This window comes from Mytilus galloprovincialis, chromosome 4 (genome assembly GCF_965363235.1).
Source record: "Mytilus galloprovincialis chromosome 4, xbMytGall1.hap1.1, whole genome shotgun sequence".
Taxonomy (NCBI): Eukaryota; Metazoa; Mollusca; class Bivalvia; order Mytilida; family Mytilidae; genus Mytilus; species Mytilus galloprovincialis.
Genome location: NC_134841.1, coordinates 33,159,146 through 33,174,676, shown reverse-complemented (window position 1 = coordinate 33,174,676; position 15,531 = coordinate 33,159,146).

Here is a 15,531-nt window from a genome sequence, read left to right as displayed (position 1 = left end):
AGCTGTTTACAACTATGTAAAATAAAAAACACCAACTAGGAGACGAGTTGAGGGAGCGCATCTGATGAGTTGGTAAAATGTGTACACCTGTGTTGTAGTTCTTTTTCTATAGCATTCAATGCGAGTATATGACTGAAACTTCAAAATTATCGTCTTTGTACACAAATGTATCCTTGACGAATAAAATTGAGAATGGAAATAGGGAATGTGTCAAAGAGGCAACAACCCGAATATAGAACAGACAACAGCCTAAGGCCACATTGGGTCTTCAATACAGCGAGCAGCTCCCCAAGAATTTTTGTCATTGACAAACATATTGTAACGTTCGTCGGAAGTTTAGTTTTTTATTAATATGATAATAACTATTATTACTAATCATGTATGCGTGCACAGACACATTAGGAAATGATAGATGTAATTCAGAGTTCAACTATCTGTACATCTTGAAAAACAGCAAGCTTCTTATAAAACTTACTTAATAGTTCCTTAGAAAATCCTGTTTCAATCTTGAATTGTGGAATATATTTATAGTTCGCTGATGAAGAAGACAATTCTTATTAGAACATTCCTTCAACAATTCGCTCATATGGTATCTTCATTGAAGTCTAAAAAATTTAAAAGGCATACATGGTCGAATTTAATGTATTTGTCCCCCATGCCGGTCGCGTCATACCGGTCGCGTCATGCTGCGCGTGATATTATTTAAATACCCTTCCTTCCATCTGTTCATTTTCCGAAACCAATTAATTCTCAGATATCGTATTAGAGCTTTTTTACTTGGTAAGTTGTTTTATCGTCAGTTTGGCTTGACAATTCTTATTGGAGTGATGGAACTTTGGTCATATTTGGTTTTTGTGTCGTAACAATAACTCATTTTAAACGCAACTCCTTTGGGACTGTTTTACAGAAAGCTTTCATACTTTGTTGGATTGTTTCCCATGAATGTTTTTTTTTTATAATCATATTGTACAGTTATTTTAAACCAACCATTTTTACGGGAGTTATATAAGGTCTTACGACAATAACATCTTGAGAATGCAACTACAAGGACCATTTGACAGAAAGCTGTAATATTTTGCATTATTGTGTGCCTTCATGTGTAGTTAGTTATAGTATACAGTCATTTTGGTCCGATCGTTTTAAAAAATCGTTTAAAAAAGTTTTTTGGAGAATCAAATATAATCATTAGTCACTGCAAATCCATTGAAACCTTTTGACATGAAGCGTCCTTGCTATCGACGTTCAATATTCCCTTGCTGTCGAATCTCGTCATTCATTTGTTAATTTTATTAGTTACGTTTATATATCGTTTTCGTGTTCCGTTCAATCAGGAAAACAATTAATACAAAAAGAAAAACTTTTGATATGAATCTGATTAACCATAAAACATGCATGCTTAAAAACGTGATTTATGATGAGAAGTCTGTTTTTTTTTCATTTCGATGCAAACAATGCGTCAGTTCAAACTTAAGAAATCCGCATGTTTAACAATCTATACAAGAAGCTAATTCCTTGTGAGGGAATAATTTTCGTTGGAACCAAGCATATTGTCTTAGTGCTTTCAAAAACACAAAGAGGTAGCATAGCTACTTGCCCCTATATTTGCTTCACTTTGATCAAAATCCGAAAAATGTTAAAACTAATATTACAGTAGGTTTCAGATAACAAGATTTTCGTCAATTAATATTTACAGTAAGAAACCAATTCATTCTTATACTAATCTTTTACTGGACGAAAGACAAATCTTTGATTCCGTCTTATACTTCCATTTCGAGTGATAAAAACTCATGACCAACCCAGATTATTGAATTATAAGCTCCGCCTTCCGTAGTCCTAATTGCTCGTGCACTACATGTAAACGATTATGTTTTTAAGAAAATTGCAAATTGTATTCATTTGAACAAAAAATAGTTGATAGTAAAATGGATAACCGGGTATATGGCATAGACATATACAGTCAACGCATTTTGACTGCTCAAATAGAACGAGTATAAAAAAATATATTTAATAATTACATTATATGTATGTTTCATTATAATACATTATTTTGATTGGCTATACTGCAATCTCGCGTTCATCCTCAATCAACTTCATTACACAAAACAATTTATCATCCATGATGACACGAGGTCCCACAATAACGTGCACAAGTAAATCAAATAAAAACTTGATAAGAATCGGGTTTTCATGATCCTAGCTAAAAAAAAAAGTAATTATAAGTATTGAATGCTTCTTTTTGTAACTTCATAGGGTTGTAAAAGCGTCGACCGTGTGCACATTTTTAGAATGAAGCGCGCTTGATACAAAATGTTCTTCGGTCAACGCTTTTACACCCCCAATGAAGTTACAAAAGGAAGCACTCAATTCTTAAATAATTGAAATGTGGGGAAAAGATGAACATAGCAAATATGCATATATAATTGAATATTTTCAAATTAAATCTTAACCCACTTTCAAACAGAAATGTCTAATATGACTTTTTCATTACCAAGAAAATTCTAAGACCCATGCAAGAAAGGCATATCTAATTGTAATGTAAGTTTCTGTTTCTTGAGATACAATTAAAAAAATTGCACAATTATTACAAGAATCCGTTTTTTTGGTATATGTATGATGCTGTATTTAGTATGTTTAATGCATTGCTTATCTTGTGTCATTTAAACCTGAACGGTACATTCAATAGACGCAAAAGTATTTTATCTAGGTATATAAATTTATCAACAAATCGAACTGGCCTTGACTTGAGAAACGACAAGTCATTTATTACAAGGCAAAACACGAGGATATTAATTCCATTACTTTTATTTCTCTTTTTGTAGATTGATGTATTTTGTTTGTATTCGAAGGCTGTTGCCTGGGACAAGATAAAAAAGATAAATTGTGCCAACAGACATTAAAATAAGACAGTTATTGTAGCGATATATTATAAATCGTGTTGGAATTTGTCGGATGCTGAGATGAAAAGTTCAACTACCGAGGTGATCAAAAAAGGGGGCAGAAAAGACGTTTTATCATATCTTTGTATTGAAATATTAAACGCAGTGCCAGCCTCTTGGGTTGAACACACTTTTAAGTAACCATGCATCAATTGATCGTTCTTACAGCACTATTAACTATTTCTTGCAGTCAATATTTATCGGTGGAGAAACCAGATCTTATGGAATATATTTTTTTCATTTTTATGACAGATCTTTGGTTGGTTAAAAAATCTCTGTTTTGAAAGACATATTTTTTGTAAGAAATATTATTTACCAACTGCCTCTCAAATGAGTTTCTTTAAAAAAAAAAGTGAAACAGAACAAACACGAGTAAGACAAGACCCAAACTCTTATAACGTGCAGACACTTTACAAATGACTTGAACATAAAGTGTACATTCTGCACTTTTGAAGATTTCATCTTTATATAGTTTTTGCTCTTTGATAAAGCGCAAATATGAAAGTCATAAATACGACGACAAGGACAGAAATCAACATCCGATGTATGGTTTCAATAAAATGCAATGTAAAAGAAAACAATATAGTACATCATTTGACAAAGAAAATATTCACACGACGAAACATTTAGTCTAGACATTCATTATCTGACGTCCTTGAATATTTTGAAACTTAAGCAAGATTGTATACTTTATAGTTACATTAATTTGGAAATGATAAATGATAATAAAAATATAAGAGAATAACCGACAACACACACTCAGAATGAGATAAATCAATAAAAAAAGATATCTAAAAATAAAATCTTTTGCATATCAAAGAACTTCAAACAACTATGTACATGTTTAGATTCAGCATATCAAAGAAACCCAACAATTCAATTTTATCATACTTATACAAAGTTTAATTTTTAATCCTTTGGTCCTTAATTTGGAACATTTTGAAAACTGTGCCCAAATTTTGATATCTAAGTACGCGGTTATATTCGACAAAGCAAAGAACCCTAAAAGTTTAAATAGTGTTTAATTTTGACCATTTCAATGTAGACTAAATTCAATTAAAAACTGGGATCGAAATCCAAATGTATATACACAGGTAGATTCAGCATATTGAAGAGTCTCAAGAAATGGAGACTATACCCCATTGAAATTGGTCACGAAATAAGCAATTTGTACAAAGACTTGGAAATAAAAAGTTTGGTTTTGGCCCCTTATTCCAAAACATATCTCTTAAATTCAATCCAACCTTCCTTTTGAGATATTTAAAGTTAACATTACAGCAAATTTTCATAGAGATATACATACACTTAATATACTCGAGTAATTGTCTGGAAACAAAAAGTCTTTGGACGACGACGATATCGCAATACCATTATACGGGCATACAAGTTTGTGGTCATTTAAAAACGAGCAGAACTAGTAAATAATACGATTTAGATACAGATCACAAACTACGTCTGCTATTATAGAGAGTTGTGTAGATTATGACAGCTGTCAGTGAATTTTAAGATGTGATTATTATAATCATGAGATGTCATGCATGAAAATGAGCATATATGTATACGAAATAGTCACACCATTAAGAAATATTGATAAAATGAACTTCGTTTCTGATTTTTGAAAAATGCAAAAAAAGTGAGTCAAAAACGTCAATACGATTCCAAAGTACGATTATCAATTATGGACTTTTGACGAGGTCAGTATGATATACGGACCAGTTGGGATGTAAACCGAGGACGAAGTTAATGTAGTTGCGTCGAGCAAATATATATGTCAAAATGGTGAAAACTATACCACGGGATTTTTAACAAATATCAATGTGTAGAAACCCCGATAATCTATATATAATAAGATGTTGTTATCGTCAACGTTTTTGTAACAAACAGTTTGACAAAATATCTGTTATATTATAAATTACTCATGTATTGAGATAGGAGACCATCGTAATCATTCAATACATAAGATAGGTATATGCATACATAACTTATTCCCCGGCAATAAGACATTTAGAAATTTCAACATTTTATCAGAAACAGCAACGTGTAAAGTTACAAAATATAAAGATTTGTTTACTCTTTACTTTTATAAATATTCCACCAGATTCCTAAATCCCAAAAAATGCGTTCATCTAACCGTTATATATGGAAAATTTAAAAAAAATGTATTTAGATTCTATTTGTTGTTTTATAATTTTACCATGAAGAAGATTCTGGCAGTTCCGTAAAATTCAATGAAGATTTGACAAAGACAGAATTGCGGGTTGTCCATGAAAACCTTTGACCCTGAAATCAAATGCAAGGACAAAAACTCCTGTAATGAATCAACTTACGATTTAACCACGTGACTTATTTTGTTTACCATTTTTATCAGAAAAAAACGTGAAAATGCATGAAAAAAGTTGTTTTTAAAATCTTATTACAGACACTATTTCTTCGTTATGAAAGGGTTTTCCTGAAAATTTAAAAACAAAGTTTGACAAAAAAAACAACAAAAAAATACAGTCTGGAACGAAATGTTGACGCCGAATCTAGGATAGTCACGACTTTCGTTTCAGGTGAGCTAGTACTTAATTTGGTGGTAATCAAAATATGATCTATTCGAATGAGCTAGAATCAATAAATTAGATGTCTTCTGTCTCGCTTATGTTTACTGACTGATCAGCATACCGCCATTTCAATAGATCAGACAACAAGTCATCTATCATCTTATAGACGCAGCAATAAAACAGCAGACGTCTTTTGTGCTTTGAATACATATTTTAAAAAATACGGTATTTGTAAACATATAAAGCAAGTATTTGGACAGTTCCATGAAATAAAAGTTATAGAGATAAAGAAAGGCATCGAGTGTAAACATTTTATATTAAGTTCTAGTCTTAATGAATAAAATTATTATGAGTACTTTTAACGATATAAAAGATTCTATACCATGTTTACCAATTAAGGAAAGATATTGGGTTTGAATATATACATAAAGATATGTTATAAATAAAGACAACAGTAGTATACCGCTGTTCGAAATTCATAAATCGATTGAGAAAAAAACAAATCCGGGTCACAAACTTAAATTGAGGGAAACACATCAAATATAAGAGGAGAACTACGACACAACAGAAACAAAACACTTAAAATGCAACACACACACAGAAACGAACTATAATATATATAACAATGGTTTTGTAATGGACATTTTAAAAAGAAATGGTGGGTTGAACCTGGTTATAAATGTAGGAGGAACATATGATGGAAATATGTAAAGTGTCAGGGCCATTTTGGTTAATAAGTATAAATATAAAATGCAAAAAAGTCACTATTAAATTTAGCACAAAATATTTATCTGCTTGAAATCAAAATATTATGAATGGTGAAGTGTGGAAAATGCCACATGATTACAAAACTTTTAAAAATAAATAAAGACAGACAGGTGTTTAATTTTCAACTTGTTCTAAAATGAACTTAATCAATTGTTAATGGAAATAAAAGAAATCTTGGAAATCAGCTGATACGTCAAAGATAGGTGTTGAAATTCGTATTAGGAAGATCATTGTGACCTTGAGTTATTCATATAAAACTAATGTGAAAAGAATAAGCTTATTTGTACAACAACAAAAAGTTAAAATTTTTTAAAGAAATATGAACACATTTGTAAACATGACATATAGCATTTATACATACTAGTGCAAACTAGGAACCCATTTCAAATACAAAATTTAATTCTCCAAGGCAATTGTGACACGGACAATATAGCGATCTTAAATAATCTATATATAAAAGACTGAACAGTATATACAATTCAATTAACTATTCTTATAATATAGCCAGATAAACTTCCTGTACTCTGGAGACTTTTAATGATAAAATAAAATCTGTATTTCATAATAGAATCAAACAAACATCTCAAGCACAAGAGGTGATTTGACGCAAATGGAGAAGAAAGCGCTATGTCTGCACAATAATTATAAGAAGTTAAGCACATACAGTTCATTAACTTTATATGTCCAGTTCATAATGCGACTTTTCTTATTTCAAGTAAACATCTGACTGACAACCTATAAGAATCAATAGCTATTGTTATACACTTTCACCCAATCTTGTTCAGAAAAAGTTTAATACTAAATGGTCTTTTGAAAAATCAGGTTGAAAATTTATATAGATGAAGTTTAAAATATTTACAATATTTTTATAAGAACGATGCCAATGATCAAAATGTTATTTAACAATTCGAATTGAAAAGAACCCATTTACCCATCATTGTCACTATGTAAATTCAACCAGAATTGCCAAATAAAGACAAAAATAGTTTACCGCTGTTCAAAATACAGTGTTTCTCAAGAATAATTCTTGCAATGATGCATAAATCAATTTTGCAGTAAACATATTGAATATGTGTTCCCAAATATATGGAGACTTCTTCTTGACTCATATATCAAACTATTAACCTTGGTGTCTGCCTTTTTCCAATTCTAAGAATGATTTTTTATGAATAAAGTTACAGTAATTATTGCATAAAAATGGTAAATAAGCAGAATTAGAAGAATTCTGCGCTATGAGAAACTATCAAAAAGATTAAAGTTAACAAGGAGCTTATCGAGGGATATTAAGTGAAAAAACAGATTATAATTGTCAAAATCAATTTTATATACTAGATAATTATGTGCAGCACTATTTGAGAACTATTGTACGGAAAAAATATAACAGGTACAACGGAGATAACTGCTTGTGAACATTTTTATCAGTACCTAAAATACTATTTACTATTGTGAGGATATGGTAATAGGTATAAGAGAGATAACTGTGATAATATCTACCAATATGTTTTATTGTGAGGAATAAGCAAACAAATGAACAATTATTTGAGCTCATTTTTTTCATCTGGAGATAAAAGTTTAACAAACAAACAGACTTATTTTATCAGTTACAACTGTAGTGAACCTGGAAAACTAAAATCAATAATTGTCATTATCTTGAAGGAATTGAGAAAGATTTACACCAAAATACTGATTTCATCTCTTATAATACCATGTTATAAAACTTGCTGAAGGTATCATTGAAAATCAACATACAGTTTGTAGTGCTCTTGTACTTGAACTCGTACTGATGTGGTTTTATAAACAACCTCCATTGGAACTACATTTAAATGTTAATCATTTTATACAAGATTAAATTATATTTTGTTAATATTTTTTCATTTATAAAATAGTTTAACGGTAAATAAAGGCAACAGTAGTATACCGCTGTTCGAAATTCATAAATCGATCGAGGAGAACAAATATCTTTTTTTGCAAAGAAAACCTTAGACGATGTTGACTATTTATTCATGTCGAAATCTGTTTTTGATGACTATCTACAATTGTTTACTTATTTCGTTTTGAACACTGGCTTCCAAACATTTATGATGATCGTTTATGCTTAAAACAAAGTTTTTTTACCAATATGTAATATGTAAACAAGTTATTATCGAGGTTAACAGCATCTTTTTATGTAAAGTTACTTAAAGTCCAAAGTTTTTCTAGTTTTAAGACAACCTCCAACAACTATGTGTCATCTGACCAGTTAACACCACTACCTAGCACAAGTCCCTGTAAGGTATGTCTGGCTATCACTATCTTTTGCATTATAATATCCAACTCATTCAAGGATCTACAATATCAACAGTTCAAATGAATATATCATGACAATTTGCTAGACTACACAGTGATATTAAGGGGCTCTTTGATTTGTATGTGCTGTTATGTTGTATGTCTACCTTTTATTAATTAATTTGAAGTATATATTAGAATAAATCACTGCTTTAAATGCTATTTTCCTATTTTTTTTGTACAAAAACATACATCTTTAGATGTACGTCTAGTTTAAAGTTTTATTTATAGTCATTTATACTTTTACCAATCTCCACTGTAATGGAGACAGCTTCAAAAAGAGGTTCGAAAGATACTAGAGGGACATTCAAACTTGTAGATCGAAAATTAACTGACAACGCCATGGCTAAAAAAGAAAAAGACAACTTTCAGAACTGTCCTTAAAAATTATCATATGCATATTTTTACTTACTGCCCAGTCTCTGGGTCTCTGATAATTTGATGTTTTGCTTCATTTTTTTTTCTTTATCTCTGACATTATCATTCTACTTTCTGTTCTTTTCTCTATATAAAAATCTTTTCTCAAAACAAAAACTGAGTAATATATAGTGAAATATATAAATGGTGGCAATAGGATAAAACAAAGTTAGCTTCTGTTTACATCTATATCACATGTAGGAGTAGAATAGTTTTTCAGTACCATCATATTAATAATGATGTTATCACAGAAAATTTAGACCCAAATTATTTTAAGCATTTTCATGTTTTAAATTTCCACTTCATAGTATTCTATAGATCCATGCATATTAATTGCAATAATTCATGTAACAGTTATTTTCGAAACATAAAAAAGTCTTGTTAATCACCATTGCCTTAAGTATTTAAGCTTCAATTAAATGAAATCATCAATTTCATTTATAAAACGTCATTGCTCGACACACAATTCAAATGAAATTTAAAAAAATGACATTTTGGTTCCAGAGAACAGAAGTTTTGAGGAATAAAATGTTTATGAGTAGGTATATGTATTGTCTTTCAAATAAAAATAATTTTGTTGGGATAAGAAATATCCTGCAATGCTAAAATGTACAAAAACATGCAAACATAGGTAAAATGTTCTATTCTATATGAAAATACTTCCAACAGAAAAGATCTTGTTCTGAAAAACATTATAATCATATTGAAATATATAATAGTTGTTATAAATTGTTTTTTATACAGAATATAAAATCTCCATTATTTAAATTCCAGTAGAATTTGACAAATTTATTTGTTGGACCCAGTTATTGTCAGAATTTGATAGAAATCTGATCCTTCTCTTAAGTTTTATTGTTTTTAACGTCAAAAACTTAAAGTAAGTCTGTAAAATGTGCATGGATGTGCACAAGTGACAAATGCTTTGAATGTAAGAAATGAATTCGCAATTTTTACATCAAAGGAAATTATCTAATTAAATAAAATTTACAAAGGAAAATATAAGTAGGTCCTTAAATGTGACTTAAAGCAGAAATTCATATGAAACAATTATATTTTAGGGTCAAAACTAAAAAATGACAAATGTTGTAACAATATTACAGATTTTTGTTAATTGGTTCATTAAATTCTTTTTAATGTAAGCCTATTAGTTTAAACACATTTCCTATCGCTTACATGGATTAAAATCAGAGTATTTCACTGCTTCACATTCTTCTTAGAACAGTCATCAACACAAATAAATAAATCAAAAATATAATTTATCATTTAAATTTGGTACAGTTGTATAAGAGAACATTGAAATCAGCTGTACCTATATGAATGATTTGATTGATTGGTGTTTAAATGCATTTTCAGCTCTATTGTGGTGGTCAGATTTTGATTGGTGGTGGAAGCTGAAATGCTTGGAAAGAACCATCGAACTCCGGTTCAAAAAACTGACATTTTTTAAAATACTTTGAACGACAAAATTATTTTGTCTTTCATCCTGTGTGACATTTACATTTTCTAACGTCAAACACGCAAAGCAGTGAATGTGGGTTTAACATATGATAGATGCTTTTTGTGCTTTTTGGTTAAATATTTGTTTCTTTTGATATTGTGACACAGTGATGACTGCTGTAACCATATTTTGACAATTTTGCCTGTTGTGTCTGTTTTGTTCACGCATGGTTGTAAATATAAAGGAGTTTGATGCGACTGTCATACACGAGAGAGTATTTGCGCTATAAAACCAAGTTCAATCCACCATTTTCTACATTTGAAAATGCCTGTGCCAAGTCAGGAATATGACAGTTGTTGTCCATTCGTTTGATGTGTTTTATCATTTGATTTTGCTCTTTTATTATGGACTTTCCGGTTGGAATTTTCCTCGGAGTTTAGTATTTTTGTGATTTTACTTTTCACAACCTCAATGTTGACAGGCTAGTGATACTGAAGTTCGGCTACTTGAACCACCCAACCACCGGAATTTTCTATATCAAGTTTACTCTTTAATTCAGCTGTTCTCTAGAAAAGAAATATTCATAACCGTTATGGTAGATTGCGCTCCTTTCCACATTTTTCTAAATGATTATAAAAAAGAAGTATCTATAGACTAGATTTAATTGACATTTATATTAATTTTATCATAATGCATTGAATATTATGACAGATTCATACATACTTTTAATTAATACTAGTAGTTAAATCTGTTAGAACAACTCTTTTGATGCATCTATAATATTCATAAGTATTTGTTAAATTTCAGAAAAAAATGAGTTATCTACCTTTAATAACTATAAATGAAGAAAGTCTTTTTTGAAATTTTTGTGATTATCATTCTATTTGGGTTCATCTATTATTGCAGGCTTCCTATATAATAAGGGGCCTATACTATTATTTTTTTCTATTTAGACAAAGCTTTCTATTCTAACAATTTCACCTATATTCAGATGTTATTTTTCATTGCTTCATACCTTTAAGGCTTTATATTATTTCTGTGACAATTCGACACTGCTTCTCTAACAATTCAGCAATGTATCTGCCAATAGATAATTATATATAAATACCACATATGTTTAAATCAGCACCGAAGCGAAGGGACAGTGTCTTGTAGCAATCTGTTGATATAGAAATATGTCTTGTATGTCAATAGAAAATTCAGGAAAAAAACAACCTGGTGGACAGCAACATTGTATATTAATTCAAAGTCAAGGATTATAATAAAGAGACCAGCATGTCAAAATAATCTTCAAACTGAGATGTACTCAGAGAAATTAATTATCAACATCAAGAAAAAGACGTACAACAAGTTTCTGTCTTAGCAGAAAATGCACAAGAACTTGAAGATTCAATATTGATATCAATACTTATTACTGGTTTTGTGGCATGCCAAACCTCCCGCTTTAATAGCCATGTTAAATATAACATTAAAATGACAACATAACATTACAGGACTACAATACAAATTAATAGAAGAACATATTTGACAAAGAAACACACGAATAAAAGCTAACAAAAGGCACCAGGTTTAAAATTTAATATGCCAGTATAAAGAATCAGTAGTTAAAAATGTAAGTGTAAAAAAATATTTTTGGGTCTTCAAAGTGATTTTGAAATCACTTCTAAAAATACAATTTGAAGAAATAGGTACAGGGGAATTTTTATGGTATCATAAAACAAAACATATATAATTTATAAATTTAAAATTTTACAATGACTACTGTTAAAATAGTTATCAAAGGTACCAGGGTTATAATTAAGTACGCCAGACGCGCGTTACGTCTACATAAGACTCATCAGTGACGCTCATATCAAAAAAGTTATTAAGCCAAACAAGTACAAAGTTGTAGAGCATGGAAGATCCCAAATTACAAAAAGTTGTGCCAAATACGGCTAAGGTAATCTATTCATGGGATAAGAAAATCCTTAGTTTTTTTTAGAAAAGTTCAAAGTTTCGTTAACAGGAAATTTATAAAAATGACCGCATAATTGATATTCATGTCAACACCTAAGTGCTGTCAAAAGCTGTAAAAAGGTGTATGGGGTATAAACAAAAGATGGCAAACTTTTACAAAACGTATTTAGTTTCATAAGTTCAAAGGATGATACAAATACTAGGTCACAGAGTTTGTTGTTAGCTACATGTTGTATTTCGAATTTCTGAGACACAGTTATATAGCTTGTGTATGGTCAATTTACGGGATTAAAAGACATTTTTTCTATCAATTGACCTGAAACTAAGTGAAAGTGCTATTTTTTTCCAAGTTATAAGAGAACTTTTTTATCTGTTAATGAACTGTTTTATTTTATTATTTTATCTGATTTTCAGTCAGGGGAATTATCTATATGAGTGCTTTCTTTAATGGCTTAATATAATTAGGTTTTGTCCAGAAATGTTGCAAGCAAGAGTAGTCTTTCCTAAAAAATCATCTATCTAATAGTGCAATAAATTTATCTTATTGTAGCTTTACATATAATATATAATACTTATGATCATGGGACTAATTATGACGGGTCATGTCAGGTAATGACCCAGTACTGAATTTATGATAATGTCATTAATTTAACTTCTTTAAGTAGTATATCTCTTATATTCAAAAAAATCACGTCTTACGTATCAATGTAATAATTACTCAACTAAACAAAAGTAAAATCTGATTGCATTATAATCCTTGAATCTTAAAGGAAAAATATGTTAAAATATTAGATAATTATGTCAAACCTTCATTGTAGCATTTCCTTTTCAGAATTCACAGATGAAAGATTGCACCAAAACAATCAACTAGAGGAAATGCTTCAGCTTTAAAATAAGTTAAACCTTTTAAATATCTATTATTATATATGACATATGATTTGGGGTTATAATTCCATAATACTTTAATTTAAGATTGATTTAGATAGACGTATTTTTAAATTCCAACGCACTTCTGTACCCCAAATCCAATTTTGACAATACCTGTGGAAAATTCTAACCTCAAATTAAATACTCACTTTAACTTTCCGTTTTCATTAAGGGATGATTGTAATATTTGTTTCTATCTATGGAGAAATTACATAAAAATGTGGTGCACACTGAATAACGCGAAAAGCGGGTCATTTTAAAAGAGGGACGAAAGATACCAAAGGGAAAGTCAAACTCATAAATCTAAACCAAACTGACAACGCCATGGCTAAATGTGCACCACATTTTTTATGTTATTTCGAACAGACAGAAAAAATATTAGTCATTTCTTATTATTTAATTCCAAATTCTATTTTAAACCGGAGTAAACCATGAAAAAACGCTGATGACGTCACGGTCACATGACAAATATGTCTATGAGCTGATAAACAAAACAGCGTCAGCCAATCAGAAGACGTATTGCATCCAAAATTAAATTATTCATCTATGTTTTTCTCTTCAAATATTTCTCTTACCAAAAAAATCCAAGCGGTATTCTATTTACAACATTTCAAACTTTGTTAATACTGTGTACTCCAAATTTACCAAATTATGTATAATAGTGCAATGTTAAATCATGTGCAATAAATTATTTTGGCATTAAAATTAGAAAGATCATACCATAAAGGGAACATGTGTACTAAGTTTCAAGTTGTTTGGTCTTCAACTTCATCAAAAAGTACCTTGACCAAAAACTTTAACCTGAAACTCCCACTTTCATTTTCTATGTTCAGCGGACCGTGAAATTGGGGTCAAAACTCTAATTTGGCTTTAAAATTAGAAAGATCATATCATAAGCAACAAGTGTACTAAGTTTCAAGTTGATTTGACTTCACCTTCATCAAAAACTACCTTGACCAAAATCTATAACCTGAAACTCCCACTTTCATTTTCTATGTTCAGTGGACCGTGAAATTGGGGCCAAAAGTGTAATTTGGCTTTAAAATTAGAAAGATTATATCATAAGCAACAAGTATACTAAGTTTCAAGTTGATTGGACTTCAGCTTCATCCAAAACTACCTTGACCAAAAACTTTAACCTGAAACTGCTACTTTCATTTACTATGTTCAGTGGACCGTGAAATTGGGGCAAAAGTCTAATTTGGCTTTAAAATTAGAAAGATCATATCATAAGCAACAAGTGTACTAAGTTTCAAGTTGATTGGACTTCACCTTCATCACAAGAGTGCACACGCTGAAATGTCTCGCCTTCTATACTAATCATTGATATTATGTTGATAGTCTTAAGTATAAATCTAAGCTTTATTACAACTGTCACATAAACTTTACATTAACCAAGATAACTAAACAAAGACCAATGAACCTTGAAAAAGAGGTCCAGGTCAGATGAACCATGCCAGGCAGACAGGTACAGCTAACAATGCTTCTATACAACATATATAGTTGACACATTACTTATAGTTTAAGAAAAATAGACCAAAACACAAAAACTTAACACTGTGCAATGAACCGTGAAAATGAGGTCACGGTTAAATAAAACCTGCTCGACTGACATAAAGATCATAAAATATTTCCATACACCAAATATAGTTGACCTATGGCATATAGCAATAGATAAAAAGACCAAAACTCAAAAACTTAACTTTGACCACTGAACCATGAAAATGAGGTCAAGGTCACATGACATCTGCCCGCTAGACATGTACACTTAACAATCATTCCATACAACAAATATAGTAGACCTATTGCATATGGTATGAGAAAAACAGACCAAAACACAAAAATTTAACTATAACCACTGAACCATGAAAATGAGGTCAAGGTCAGATGACACCTGCCAGTTGGACATGTACACCTTACAGTCCTTCCATACACCGAATATACTAGCCCTATTGCTTATAGTATCTGAGATATGGACTTGACCACCAAAACTTAACCTTGTTCACTGATCCATGAAATGAGGTCGAGGTCAAGTGAAAACTGTCTGACGGGCATGAGGACCTTGCAAGGTACGCACACATCAAATATAGTTATCCTATTACTTATAATAAGAGAGAATTCAACATTACAAAAAATTTGAACTTTTTTTTCAAGTGGTCACTGAACCATGAAAATGAGGTCAAGGACATTGGACATGTGACTGACGGAAACTTCGTAACAT